Source organism: Anopheles nili, chromosome 3 (genome assembly GCF_943737925.1).
Source record: "Anopheles nili chromosome 3, idAnoNiliSN_F5_01, whole genome shotgun sequence".
In the NCBI taxonomy this organism is placed as follows: Eukaryota; Metazoa; Arthropoda; class Insecta; order Diptera; family Culicidae; genus Anopheles; species Anopheles nili.
Genome location: NC_071292.1, coordinates 73,855,589 through 73,869,533, shown reverse-complemented (window position 1 = coordinate 73,869,533; position 13,945 = coordinate 73,855,589). Strand labels below are relative to the sequence as shown.

The following is a 13,945-nucleotide window of genomic DNA, read 5'->3' as shown; positions in this document are numbered from 1 at the left end:
GGCTCCTTCACCAAGGTGCTAATGAAGGCCGTTACACATACCAGGCATTAGATTCTCCATCGATTGCACCATTATTCGATCAAGGAATGATGCGGCAGGCCAGAAAGAACCGACTTTAATAGACAACGCATCACCTGCTGATCTAGATTGGTCAAAGTTGATGTACACGCGGTGCACGAAGCGGTAACAACGCAAGTACACATACACACACAACTCAGAAAAATGCATCAAACCCATGTGTTGGGGAAATTAAAAAAAACACCAACGCCGGTGGCGACGCTTCTCCGCACCATGTGCGTTTACCAAACACACGCGCAACGGTAGACAATAGCGCGGAAAGTGAGGTTAATTGAGGTTACTTTTCTCAGCCAGCCCCACTCTCGCCAAAAGCCCTACAGTGCCTGCAGTTGGGCGTGCTTCCTAACCTCGCACCTAGCCACTATCGCGAAGGGTTAATTTACTACCGGCATGGAGGAACGTCACAAAAAAATGAAATAGCGACCGTAGCAAAAAAACTGCGATAATGTAAAGCAACTTGTTGGGGAGAGTTTTTTTGCTTGCTTCAAACTACACTACTCTGTAGTGTCAAAAAGACACCTATTTGCCAGGGGTAAACTTTTATAGAACAATGCTGCCAACTATCGACACCTGGTAAGACCAATTAAATCTAAAATAGCAATAGCAACATCATATAAACAAATAAAAAACAGTGCATGAAAAAATAGGCACAGACTTTTGTGTAGGTATAAGGTTTTTCGTAACCTTACGAGATTAATTCCAATCAAGTGATCAGGGTGGCGCAAAAGACATCACACTCTTTCACTCGCGCCCAAAGTCACGTACGTAGCACCGACGTGTACATGCCACGAGGTGCTTCAATTATTCATGGAGCTCTCCCTTCACCAGCCTAAGCTCTCTCTGGAGCTATCGGTATACTGGTAATGTGCGCCGCGATGTGCTATTTTTAACCAGATAGAGGTCAAGCGCGGGTGTACCAGTGGCAGCGTATGTAAATTGGCCGGATACTTTGAACCAATCCGTTCGGTTCGATTTGTAATCATGGCGGCATGTATCGAGCAACGGGATTGCCAGGCGGCTATGCCAGACAAAGCGGCCAGGAACGCCTCGTCCAATGACCACATCTGGCCGGAAAGGTAAGACTCAACGTGTGAGGCGGCTTTATATTGACACAGATGTCAGCGATGCTGGTGCGTCTCTCAAATGAGTATCACGTTGGAGATGAAAAAAAGGAATGAAACAAATCAGAACCAGAACACAAGAACACAAGTAGAACAACAAGTAAACAAGGACACGTGAATTTTTCGAAGAAACTGGTCCGACTGGTTTAAAAACATGAATTAAAAATCAGTTGAAAAACATTTTGAATTGCATTTCATTAAATGTACTGCAAATGTGCACTATTTAAAATCACATCAGTGGCGGAAGTTTCCACAATAATGACAACTCAAATTGCATTGGCAGATAACTCGATTACTTCATCGATTATACGGTATACATGACCACTGCGTGGCGATAGTACTAGAAAATATAGACTACAACACAATGAGAGCATCGCGAGGTACAATCATGATTGCCGGGAGAGTGATTTGATTCGGCTGACCCACGTCACGTTCAATTACAGGCGAGTAGAAGCGCAACCTATGGACCTCTTTTAGCACCTAACCATGATGTGACAATAATGTGAGGGCTGCCTCCTGTAGAGATCGCGATGAACGAAATATAGTGAATAACGGAGATGGATGTGACACCCTTACCGAAGGTCTATGAATCACCGAGTCGATTACGCTCTCCAGGGCCTATACCGCCTCTGTCACCGAGCGCCTATGGTATACTGTGGATTATCCAATATGTGCCAAAAATAGGCCTATCTATACAAAACTAAATTCGATTGACAATTTTCGTGTAAAACCCGCACCGTTTCTTTGGTGACTGTTTTTTGGAGGCATAATTCGGAGGCACTCCAGTAGCATAATTTACTAATTAACTTGCGGGTAGGTCGCGCACGCGTATATGTGTAGGTCTCTATTGGCCAGAGTCGGTCTGAAGTTTGCCTTTCCGGGAATGGCCGAAATAAGTTTTGCGAAATCTGTCAGTTTCAGCGCGGTGGACAAACTTTTGTCCCTAAAACGAAAAGCCCCGTAAAAACCAAGCAATTGACACACAAAGTTTTATCGAACTCAAAGACATGAAAAAGAAGACAAATAAAGAGGCAACAAACGAACAAACGTTCACGAAAAATACACCACGCGGTACGTTCAAGGCGCGCACAAGATGGCGTACGGATAGAGCGCTAAATATTCGCCTGCTATCACGCCGCTGAGCCACGTACACATGCATCATCGTTGGGTCATTAGATAAGCACTCCAAGGGTGGTCCAAGTCAGCCTATTCTTCCAATTCCGACAAAAAAGAGAGAGCACGAAACAAAAAAACAATCCGCCGATTATCATCTTTTTATAACTCAGGCTGCTCCTTATCGATAACCTTCCGACAACCATTCTTGCTCGTCGACTGTTATGGAACATAATCGATTAAACAATTAATAATGCTACCCGCCATTGAGCTCGCAGCCTACCTGACTAGAAGGACCCCCGGTCAATATCAATCCAAATAAGAGGAAGAAAGTACGAAAAAGTGAAAGAAAATCCTATGGTCGTTTCAACGACGGGACGAAGAACTGTCACGACAGCGACAAAGACGATCGTGAGGGTGGACGAAAGCATATCGACGGCATAAAAATAACAACCATCCGAATGAGAAGCGAAAGGACGCAGCAGAAAACAGGAGTCTACGTCACGAAAGGCTATCAGGACTGCTTCGCGTCCGTACATGCTCTCGAAGTAGCATGTGCGAAGCAAATTAAAACACTTTATACCAACGAATGGGAAGGGGCGGCCCGACAGGAATTGCAGCATTAATTTATCCACACATACACACACACATACACGTACACGTGCACACACCACAAAGTGATTTAATTTCTACACCCGCCACGTTACACCGCAGGGGAGAAAAAGGAAAGCACATTAATTTTCCACTCCATCGAAAAATGAGCCGCACACTCATCGCCCACCCACTCTGGCAGCAGCGACAGATAAGAGGTACGCGGCAAAACTAACAACATATCACGCCCGATAATTAACAACATAAGGCGACCGCCCCGCCCTCTCAACCAACTCCCTTGAACGCAGGGGGCTTGGTAATAAAATATTTATCGATGTCCAACCGAGGGACAAGCTCGGCACTATTGACTTCAATCGGGTGCATCTCACGGGCTCCGTTTGCCATGGTTGGTTCGTGTTATTCATCATCGGGCACCAGGGCGCGAACGCCCACCAGACAGGGGTGGAGCGAACAATCAACTTCCGGCAGCTGTCACCATTGTCACCGGTGAGAATGGTGGGGATGGAAACGTTTCCTTAGCCCATCCTAGAGTTCGGCCCAACCCGCGGGTTGCCACCGGAAGAGAAACGTCACAAATCACGCGCGAAACAGGAAAGGAAGGCCGCCACCAAGCGCCTCCATCGGAGGCAGTGGTGTTTGAAGGAAAAAGTTTCTTTTCAAAATGTTTCCAATTCCTGCTCGTTAGAAGACACACTGAATTTGCTGAGAATCCTTGCAACCAAACAGCCGAGCAGGACAATTGTTATGGAGCCCTTATCAAACACTCGCACTAGGCACGTCGATACAGCAGCAAAGATGTATTGTATCGCAAAGATAACAACTGTTGCAAAGCTCACGCGGAGTGGCACAGGTAGATGATGCGGGTGCACAATGTTTTCCGCGAACGAAATCTAACTTTCGAAGTCTTCCAATTTCGGTTCCCAACGACCCATCCGACACCAACGTACGGAATGTAACGCTACGGAAGGGATTTCTTCTCACAACACCACACCTGTTAGAGAGCACCAACGGAACCAGATTTCGGACCCGGAGAAATAACTAGTGATCACGGCACACAGCAAACAACCGAAACACCGATTCGGCGAGACACACACAATGCACGGCGTTCCAGCGCGCTGCAGCAGAGCTCCGTACGGTGCGAAACCTCCTCAAAGACTAAAAATAAAGTGCGTGTCTCTCGAGCGCCGCGAACGCCGTCCGTAAACCTGCTCTGGCTGTATGTGCGCGTACGGTTTGCATTGGTGTCGGCAATACGCGTGTGTTTGTGCGCACTCGCTGGAAGAGAATCCCTTCTCAGTACGTCGCCCTCTCGGTACACTCGTGCCATTGTGTAATGGGTGAGCTTTCGGAGAGCGAACAAACAGGAACCCCCACCATATTGTTTTCAAAGCGTACCAAGCTTTCGTGAGTAAAACTGCTTGCGAACGTGCTCACGGAGTGATAAAAACCCAAAGTTGCATGTGATGAGATTGAGCTCTCGTACACTTTGCTCCCACGTTTTGTTAACGCTCGCACTAACACCACCGCGCCAACAGGATAATCACCCGGACAGAATGGGAAACACTGCCACGAGCTCTCCTTCACAACTTACGGGAACTGTCCTGCCGAACGGCTGTATTTGCACCTGTTCGTCTCAACCCAGCCTTTCCATCACGGGAAGCTTTCCCGAAACGAAGCAGATGAAGAAGAAAAGAGAAACCAAGCCGCACCACCTGTGCGACATGCACTACTTAAAAATGGAGTCATACCTTTATGTCTGGTGTGTAGCGATGTTCTATTGAAGCGATGAAATGGTTTCTGTAGGTCCTGGGACCAATGCCGACAACTTCCAGCCCAAACCAGACGCAAGAAAATCACCACCAGCGGTATGAAATGCAAACCTCCTTCTAGCACTCTGTTCTCAGTCGAAAGCTTTTCTTCAACTAGCTCTGTTTGCCGACCGAGCCGCGCCAAAGTGTCGTCGAAAGGCAATCAAGCGCACATACTATCCCAAACACACACGCTCAACAAACCATCATCGTCATCATCATCGTCGTCATTACGATCCTTGGAGACTCCACGCTGGTGGCACTACTACAGTAACAAGAGCGTGAACACAGGCTCCCGACAAGGTCTCGGGAGACGGAAATACAGAGGGTTGTCCTGTGCGGAGCTCCTTCCAAAATGGACAGAGAAAGCTCGACTCGGAAAATTGAGCGGTCCGAGAAATCGACGTGCAGCTGATGTGCTCCCAATGCGGCTGCGCGCAAACACTGTGCGAGTACGAAGTTCCTACTCGACACGAGTTCTCGGAAAGAAGGATAACAAAAAGACGAAAAAACACATGGAGGGTCGGGAATGGCAAACGAGGAAGCAAAAAAAGCATCAACAGGACATTAAAAAAGCTATTGATGAGTGACGTTCCACGCGAACTGTAGCTTGAGAAAACGTTGAGAACCGAAGAGGCCCTTCACTAGGGAAAAGCTTCCACAACACGCCACAAATGGAGCTTTTCCAAATGGAGAGAAAGGCCTTTACGGGTGCTTTTAATGTCAGCCAAACCAACTGCAAAAAAAACTCAAAAAGGATAAGCTGAACCAGTTTTACTTTTTCCACAAACAAAAACAAATATCTAAATTTATTTGAAGTTCCCAAAGCATAATTAAATTCATCTAAAGTACCGACAACAAGAGTGAGAAGGGCTCCAAATAAAATGAAGACCGCAATTGAATTGTAAATTAAATTACAAAACGTAAACACATACCACTACCAGAACATACCAACGATTCGACTACCCATCGACATAAGCCGCCAGTCGACTTGGGAAATAATTCAAACAGAAATATAATTATGCGTAATTTGTGAACTCCCTTCTCGTACTCTGACCGACAGTTGTTCTCCATTCAAAACACCTAACGGGAGCGCAGCACCATCTGCTGCTCGGAAACACTCCTTTAAACGCCCAAACCGACAGTCGTCCCTTCGAATGCTGTACTTCATTCCGGGAGGCAAATGTCTCTAGCTACCCGGTAATGAGCGTTCTGCACAAAAGTTGCTCCAGAACGAGATCCTAGCCGTACACCAGGAGATAGCTGGAAATGCTGGGCAACTTTCGACAGGAATGGGCCTGAATGAGAAGGCATTGCAAACTTTGCTAATATGTCTCCGGTGGGCACTGGTGGTATTAATTTTATTAGTGCCGGTCCAGGCCGGACCCGCCAGGCCAATCGACGAACGTGGCCATATCCGAACGTTCATCGTCCGAACAAGTCCATGCAAAGATGTCCCCTGGGACGGCCCAAGTTCAGTGTTCTTCCACACCCAACTGTTGGTTTTGCTGACCACGGAGAAATTTCCAACACCTCCCCAAAATGACTGTAAAAGTAGTGTGCACGGAAAATGGTGGAAGAATGAAGCTAAAAATGACTAACACTACTTGCAATCATTGTCTTATGGTAACGTTGTCGAGCATGCCTAATTTTCTTGGCAAATAACTAATTTCATGCGAAACCTGAACAACATAACCAATTATAAGAAGTTTTAGTCATGATTGTGTAAGTAAAATAAAAAAATATTAAACAGTTTTAGCATCATTTCGTGCAAAGATACACTATGAAAACAAAATTAAATGAGCCATGCATAGTTACCCATTGTCTAAGTTGTTCTGCATACATCCGAAGCTTACCTGTGAAAACAAAACAAGAATAAAATAGTCAAAAATGTATAAGAATGAAATGAAATGAAATTAAAGATTAAAATGAAAGTATGATAATGTGAGTAATGCGAGGTCAGCATACTTTTCCTGATTTAATTTTCATCGCGCCTTGATGTATGCAATGCTAAATAAACTGCGTACGCTTTCCATACTTGGTAATCACACAAATAGACCGCGATGCGAATAGATGCGTGATGAACCGGAAAAGTGAGCATCGTTTTCTGATAATGCGCCACACACAATCATTAGCGCATTAGGTCGCGAATGATGAACGATGATATCGATATTCATTGTCTCTCTTTCGCTCCCATCCCGGCTAAGCATCCATACGGCGTTCGACCTTCGTACCACGGTTCCTATGGCTAATTTCATCGTCAAGGGACACCCCACAAGGAATGGCGCCATCCTTCTGGGGCCAGAGTCTACATGATCGGCTCCCAGCAGCGAAGCGGTTCGTATGCGACTGCGGTTTGGGCAGATAATGATGTCATCGGGAGACCGTACGCTGTGCATATCGGATCAATGCAACCACCTCGTGCAGGAACCTTCCGGCGGCACGTCGTCAAGAGCAAGGCAGAGCGTGGAGAGCCCGGTAATGGATTGCGATGTCCGCAACCAAACAAGACGCCGTCCTCAGGGCGACCGACAATAGCCATCGTGTGCGATAATGTCCAACGCATCGCAGCTGATTGATATTCATAACGGCAAGAAACCTCGACGAGGGCGCTGTTGTTAGCGCAACCGAACTCGAGCACGCCAGGACCGTGCGGGAATAAAGTCGAAGCGCTTCCGTTTTCTTCTCCTTGCCCAAAACCATGCACGATGGAGGAAAAGGCACTGATTGCGAGAAGGCGCGCGTCAATCGTCGAACGACACGCATTCTCTAATTACGATGCGTGTCACCGCATTTCGCCGACATTAGTCCAGTGCTGACCTCAGCCAAAGGACGAAGGCGAATCGTGGTGGCTTGAAGGGCGTCGTTGAACAAACACACCGTCACCATTTTGACCGCACCGGAAAGCCCCACTGCCTGTGGGCTGCATTTTATAACATGATGTAATTATGGCCGGCACAAAGAGAGATTATTTTACAGCTCGTTAATGGACGGTATGTTCTGTGCCGGAGTACGCTGCATGGTGTGAGGTTCCGTCGACCTCGATTGCGCTCCGGGTGGAAAACAACCAGGGACGAATCGATTGACCGGCCTTCCAGCGATGACCAAATGATGGAATGCAAAGTTAATATTTGTTCGCTTTTATCGTCAGGTCGTGATAAGTTAAGCGATAGTACCGTGTTTGGCACGAAAAAAAAACCCTGAATACAAGGTCGTTTGAAAAAACTCCCTGGGCTAGGCATGTTATTAACATAAATGTTTAATACTTATTACTCAACCACTTTTTCATATCAGTTTATCGATTTTGGTGTTTTATAGATCAATTTTTGGCATACCAATCACATCATAGTCTAAAAAATGAATAAATGCAATGCAGTTAGAACAATTGAATTGAATGATTCCAATGTCAAGGTACCATGTTCCTGGAGCAGGGATTGCAAAGCTCGTTGAACCACTCGATTCAAACTACATCAACATTTAAGCTTTGCAACCATCGCACATAAACCGTGCGTCCATAAATTATGCTGCGCACAACGTGAACACGAAACAAAACCACGATAGAACAAACCGCACTAGTCATTTATGCAGGCGATCGATCTTACAATTTCAGTTAACCGATCCGAACCGATCCGTGAGCGAATGAACGATTACCGATTGGCAATAATTAACATCCCTCCCATGAAGCGAGCACGTGCGAGGATGGAGCCCATCCTGCCCCCCACACAACAGAACTCTGCCATGCTGGAGGTTGTGATAGAATTATGGGAAAATAAATAACCGGATCCAGCCGACTTTAAATGTCATCCACACTGAACGTGCGCCCGGTGGTCGTGGTTATATCACCCTCCATAAATCGTCATAATACATTGGGAGCTGGGAGGGAAAATAAAAACAAAACTGAATGCCTCCTATCGGCAATTAAAGTTCTAGCGTCGGCATTCAGAGACATGATGTAAAGCGTATAATTAAGGCGAAATCCGTGCGCCGAGAAGGAGACGAAAGAACCCATCGCGATCATACCAAGCTTTACATGGGAAACGTGGAGTTGGCCTTAAAGCTTCGCAAAACATGTTCGCCACACATAGGAGGAAGAGCCCGTCTCGCTACAGGCTATGGAATGTCAACAGAACACGCAACGCTATCAACGGTTGATAAATTTTCATGTAGACATTAAAAACGCATATTTCAAGCGCCACGTGGTTGAGCGAAAAATAGCGAGCTTTAGGCGCGACAGGATAAATTAGATCAAATTAGGCGTAGAGAGCGGGAGCGCGAAAGAAATAACATTAGTTATTCTTATCCGTCCGGAGTGGGATATCGTAAAAAAAACCTCCACATCCATTTGCTTCCGGTGTGTGGGACGTGGAAAAAATATCCACCATCTCCCGCGTCCTTCGACACGGGACACGAACCCTACTGCAGTGCAAAGGATGGCGCGTCGAAGGGTTTTCACGACCCATGTTCCGACACTAATTAACATTCCGTTTGTTCCGCGAGCCCGGGCAATCAGTGCTGGTGTGGTTGTGCGTGCTTTCTTCGACCTCTGCCCGATGAAGGGACTTTTCACGGATTCAGCGGCACATCAAGACGGAGAAGCCGAACCACGGCCCCGCAAAACCATCATTTGGGAAGAGTAATTAAAATCATCAAGCTCCGTGCCCTGGAACCTCCACAAAGAGAGTGTTTAGCTCGTGGCCAGCCTGACCTGAATTCGGAACGTGAAGCTGTGTGGAACAGGTTACTTGATTCCAGCACTTCAACTTAACTTCAACCCCCTTCACACAAACTACCCCTGGCGGACTGAGAGTGGAATACGGAAAAACCCGCTCGCAATAACAATTATGCTCCAGCGGCAGCGAAAGGATATGCCCTCGCTTCGCAGCAGCCACAAGAAACAAAGCACAACCCCAGCCAAACCGGGCGTCTTTTCGAGCCCAGCCTTGTAGGAAGCACAATTAATCCATCAACTATTCGCCAACGGAGCTTACAGTGCTCGAGTGGAGCGATCCGTCAAACGCCGGAGAACCGCCACCCAAGTCCTTTTGGAGCCCGACCAGTCGAGGGTTTCACAGCAGCACCCAATGATGGTGACAATATTTATCGCCACCCGACATGAAACATCAATAATCCTGCTATCCTTTCAGTGTGGCCTCCAACAATCTGCCCGTCAACACGTCCATACGTCGATGGGCTAGTTACTCGGCGCTCCGTTCTTTGTGCTGAACGTTTTCCATTTTCCAGCCTGTGAATGTATGGTGGTTTCAAAATAGAGCTCCGTAGCAAAAATCCACCACGGTCTGTTGCCGAAGGGCTTGTAAAGCTCAACATCGAGGACGAGAACGTGTATCTCTCACCGTCGACGAGCCCCGCCAACGTCACCAGCCAACACGCTTGATTAGCGTCATCAGCGGCACCGGAAATGGACAACGGCGTTGAAACGATAAAATCTACATCAACCCCCAAATCCAAGGCACAGACTCGTTTGCTCGTTCGAGAAACACGCGCATGTGACGACCACACCTGCCACAGAGGCACACATCGCGTGAACATGGGGACGACGGCCCGGAAAGCAAACCGGAAGTCATCAACAGCATTCGCTCCCCGATGACCAACGTCAGTCGCCTTACAGAAACAGGAGCCCTTTCTTTTACAGGACTTGTGCGAATCGGACCTCCGACCAAACACGTTGGCCTAATCGAACGATTCCCACTCGAAACGGCCGCTTTGCCATTCATGGTGCACATGAACGGCTCACCATTCAGTTCAACGGGTGTGAAAGTGGTTCCCACCACCCATCACTCGGTGGTGTTGAGTTTTTTTTTTGTTTCGAGCGAATCACCATGATGCACCCAGCTACTAGGTGCGCAATTTCGCAAGCAACAAATGCACGATGCGTACGCAAATGCAAATGTGGGCACATTGGGTTGTGGGATGGGGCGAAACGGCCAGGGTTGCCAATGACGTACTGAATTGCTGCACGTCGAGCTTCACGATGATGATGATGATGATGATGATGCAAGCGGACCCGTATCCGTTCACGTTCACGTAGCTGCCATCGTATGATGGGGCGGGCATAATGGAGCGATTAAAAGCACCCGAATACGAGAGCTCCACGGACGACAATGAATTCGCGGGGTGCGTTTCGTCGCAGCACCACCCCTCTTTCAGCTTAAAATTGTTTCTTCCGTCACGGCCAGGAAGTGCGCAGTTACGGAGAGCCACATCGTATAATCGCATTCAGCTCGTGTCATCAAGTACCGTCATTACTGCAAACGCTACTGGGAGGGGATTCACGGGGAATACCGCACCAAAAGTCCACAGAAAGGGCGGAGGAAAGGGCAGCGGAGAAATGGAGTGTAAAATGGCCCTTATTCCGAGCTGTCCTCATTGTACACGTCGACGTACCGAAACGCATCCGATACCCATCATTAATGAGGAGCGAAATTCGATTTAAACTAATTTTCCTTACCACCCGCCCACACACGCACACACACAAACGCTTACCATGGCTCGCGGCAAATGAAATCACTCCGATTATGACTGGTGGTACGTGTGATGGCTCTCAAATGAAGTCCAACGCAACGGAACCAGTGGGTTCACCGCAAGGAAAAAACTGCCTCAAAAGGTTCGCAAAACACTCCCAAAGCAAGGCGCACTTAAATGAAAATCTGTTCCAACTGACCCACGAGGAGAGAGGAAAATCCGACCCGATCCTGGGCACCGTGTGGGTGAGCAACGTAACGGGCTGGAGCACTGTTGGGGCAGCACACTGAAGCTGTCAGATCAACCGAACTAACTAAGCCTCCGGCTGGGGCTCGCGAGCCTGCTGGCTGAACAACACACGAACAAAAGCGAAAAACACCAAGCTGCTGCTTGAAATTCCTGGATAAAAGCCGTCTCCATTGCTCTCCTCTCGTTCCTCGTTCTGGGTGAGGAAAATCGTCATCCAAACACGCACCGAGCCCCTGTTGCTGATGGAATGAGAGCCCCACTGGGCGGACATACTTTTGCCATTTTCCCGCGAACGATCTCCACGATCCGCCGCAGGGGGGATGCCATTTGGAGCTACGCCTCACACATACATACACACGCGGTGGAGATTTTCCACACCACCCTTCGCCCACTGCCGGAACCGATCATATCGGTCGATTGTTTCGAACGATGTATCCAGCTACGGGGTGTCTCGAAGTTGAACCGCTTCCCATGCGGTGCAAGTGCGAGCCCATTACGTTCCTTGTCCCTCTCGCGTTTTCCATCCCTCCCAGCCGGAGACGATACATCATACGTCTGGTGGTGACGTCCGCCAGACTCACCTAGCCTACAAATGAGCATCAGGTACTGCACATACTCCGACCGCTGCTCGTTAGAGCAATATTCGCGAACCACCCCAAGCCGGAGAGGCGACATTTTAAGCTCAATACGGCGCAATATGGACGTTTTGTTCCATCACACCGCTAAGGGAAATAAGGAAAGGAAAAAGGGCGCACATATGACACACGATGAGCCATTTATCCTCCTCAAACTACGCAACACAACGAGCGATCATCGGCGCCTCGTTCAATGCCACCCATCGGAGGAATAATCGACGGGTGATTAATTGGACACCAGCAGAAGCCAACCGATCAAGGTATGGATCGGTAACATTCAGGACGATGAGGAAACCCATACGAGATGGCCATTAATTATCGGATTAACGGTGAGGCCACGCGCATTCGGGGCAGCAATGGTCACGGATCAGGAATAGGATCCCTTATGTGTGTACGCGCGCGCGCGTGATTGTGAACGGGAAATTACTAATGGCGCACCGGTCGTGACACGCATCGACGGTCGCGTATCATATCATCCGTTCCAAATTATCGTTATAATCATCATCCCTCTCTCGACCAAGGTCACCGAGGGACGTGAGGGTCCATAAACGGAGCATCTTATCGCGTCTCGTGTTCGCCGCTCTAGTCTGGAGGTGTGCTTTGGTTTTTGGGGAATAATTACCAGGGAAGAAAACCGGGCAGCGACCGGTACCTGCCCAAAGCTAGTGTATGTGTGGGTGCGTGTGGGTGGGAGCAAAATATTTACATCAGACAAATACCAATCAGCCAGCGATTCCAGCGGTATCCGGCGAAGGCACGACGGGGCTATATAATCTGGAGTGCCCGGGCACGCAGCAAAACAAAACTTCTCCCAACGAAAACGCGGCGAACAAAAAAAAACATCACCACAAACCGCAACGAGTAACGCCGCCACGAATGCGAAAGATAAATTATTTATTTTTCTCTCAACACACGCGTCCCACCCAGCTTCACTCGGTCTTCGCATGGGAAGCTAGATAAGCGTACTATGGAAGGAAGCGGGTCACGGAAAATGGTGCGGAATATGGCATTCCAGTGGGTTCAGACGTTACGGCTCGCCGGCACATTCCGATGGAAGCTGTGCACCCATTTTCCACCTATTCCACTAGAGAAGAATGGGACCTTGTACGACGCACGATATAGTTCTAGCTGGGCCAGATTAAAACCACCACCAGGTGGTCCCGAAACGATCAACGTAGGGCGCGAGAACGAACGTGCGGTGTGGTTGTGGCAGAACAATGGATAAGCAGGATCCGACACTCGCCGCTTGAAACGTGATCGGGAAATAGCTCGAAAGTTTAAAGCTGCTAATGCGATGGCTGTGTCGATAATTATTTCCCAGCCCTGTGACGTTCGTGGGTTGCATTTCGTAATGCAACGGCACACAGGGGCAACTTGAGTATGACGGGCGTTATTGATAAGGAGGAACCGGTATCGGTCGATTTCGTTTCTTGCCACAAGCAATAATCCATTGGGTTGGGCAATCAATTTCAACCGCAGGCATCTTCGACAAGAGACCTATCGAACCGATATTGCTAGTGTTCGGGGTATCATTTTGGGGCCGCTGGTAATCAGTCGTTTCCTATCAAGTTATGGCAACCTTGATAGAGTACAGTTCCAATGAAATCGGCTTTAACTGTTACGAAATAGCTTTCATCCTGTTTGCCTTCCTGGAACCACGTACTTGTTTTTTGATTTTACAATAAAAATTGCTCTTGTTTCCCACACATAGAAAGAAAATAAGGATTCTTCTTCTTAATGGGCTCGACGACAACTGCTGTACGATCAAAGCCTAGTCTACCTTGCTATGCTTATAGCCAAGGCTTTCATGACTTGGAATGACTCGTAGCTGGCCGCCAATAGCCAA

General features: G+C 48.0%; 2 protein-coding genes across 3 annotated transcripts in view; both read right to left on the bottom strand.

Moving 5' to 3' along the window:
- Nucleotides 1-4,054, bottom strand: part of LOC128725442 (neuronal calcium sensor 2) — a 54,107-nt gene extending 50,053 nt beyond the window's left edge. Inside the window, exon 1 of the mRNA XM_053819185.1 lies at nucleotides 3,916-4,054. The gene's annotated coding sequence lies outside the window, so the exon portion shown is untranslated. The remainder of the gene's footprint in view (nucleotides 1-3,915) is intronic.
- The window catches only part of LOC128725441 (neurocalcin homolog), a 102,027-nt gene that overhangs the window by 70,271 nt on the left and 17,811 nt on the right, over nucleotides 1-13,945 (bottom strand). The gene's annotated exons all lie outside the window — the stretch shown is intronic.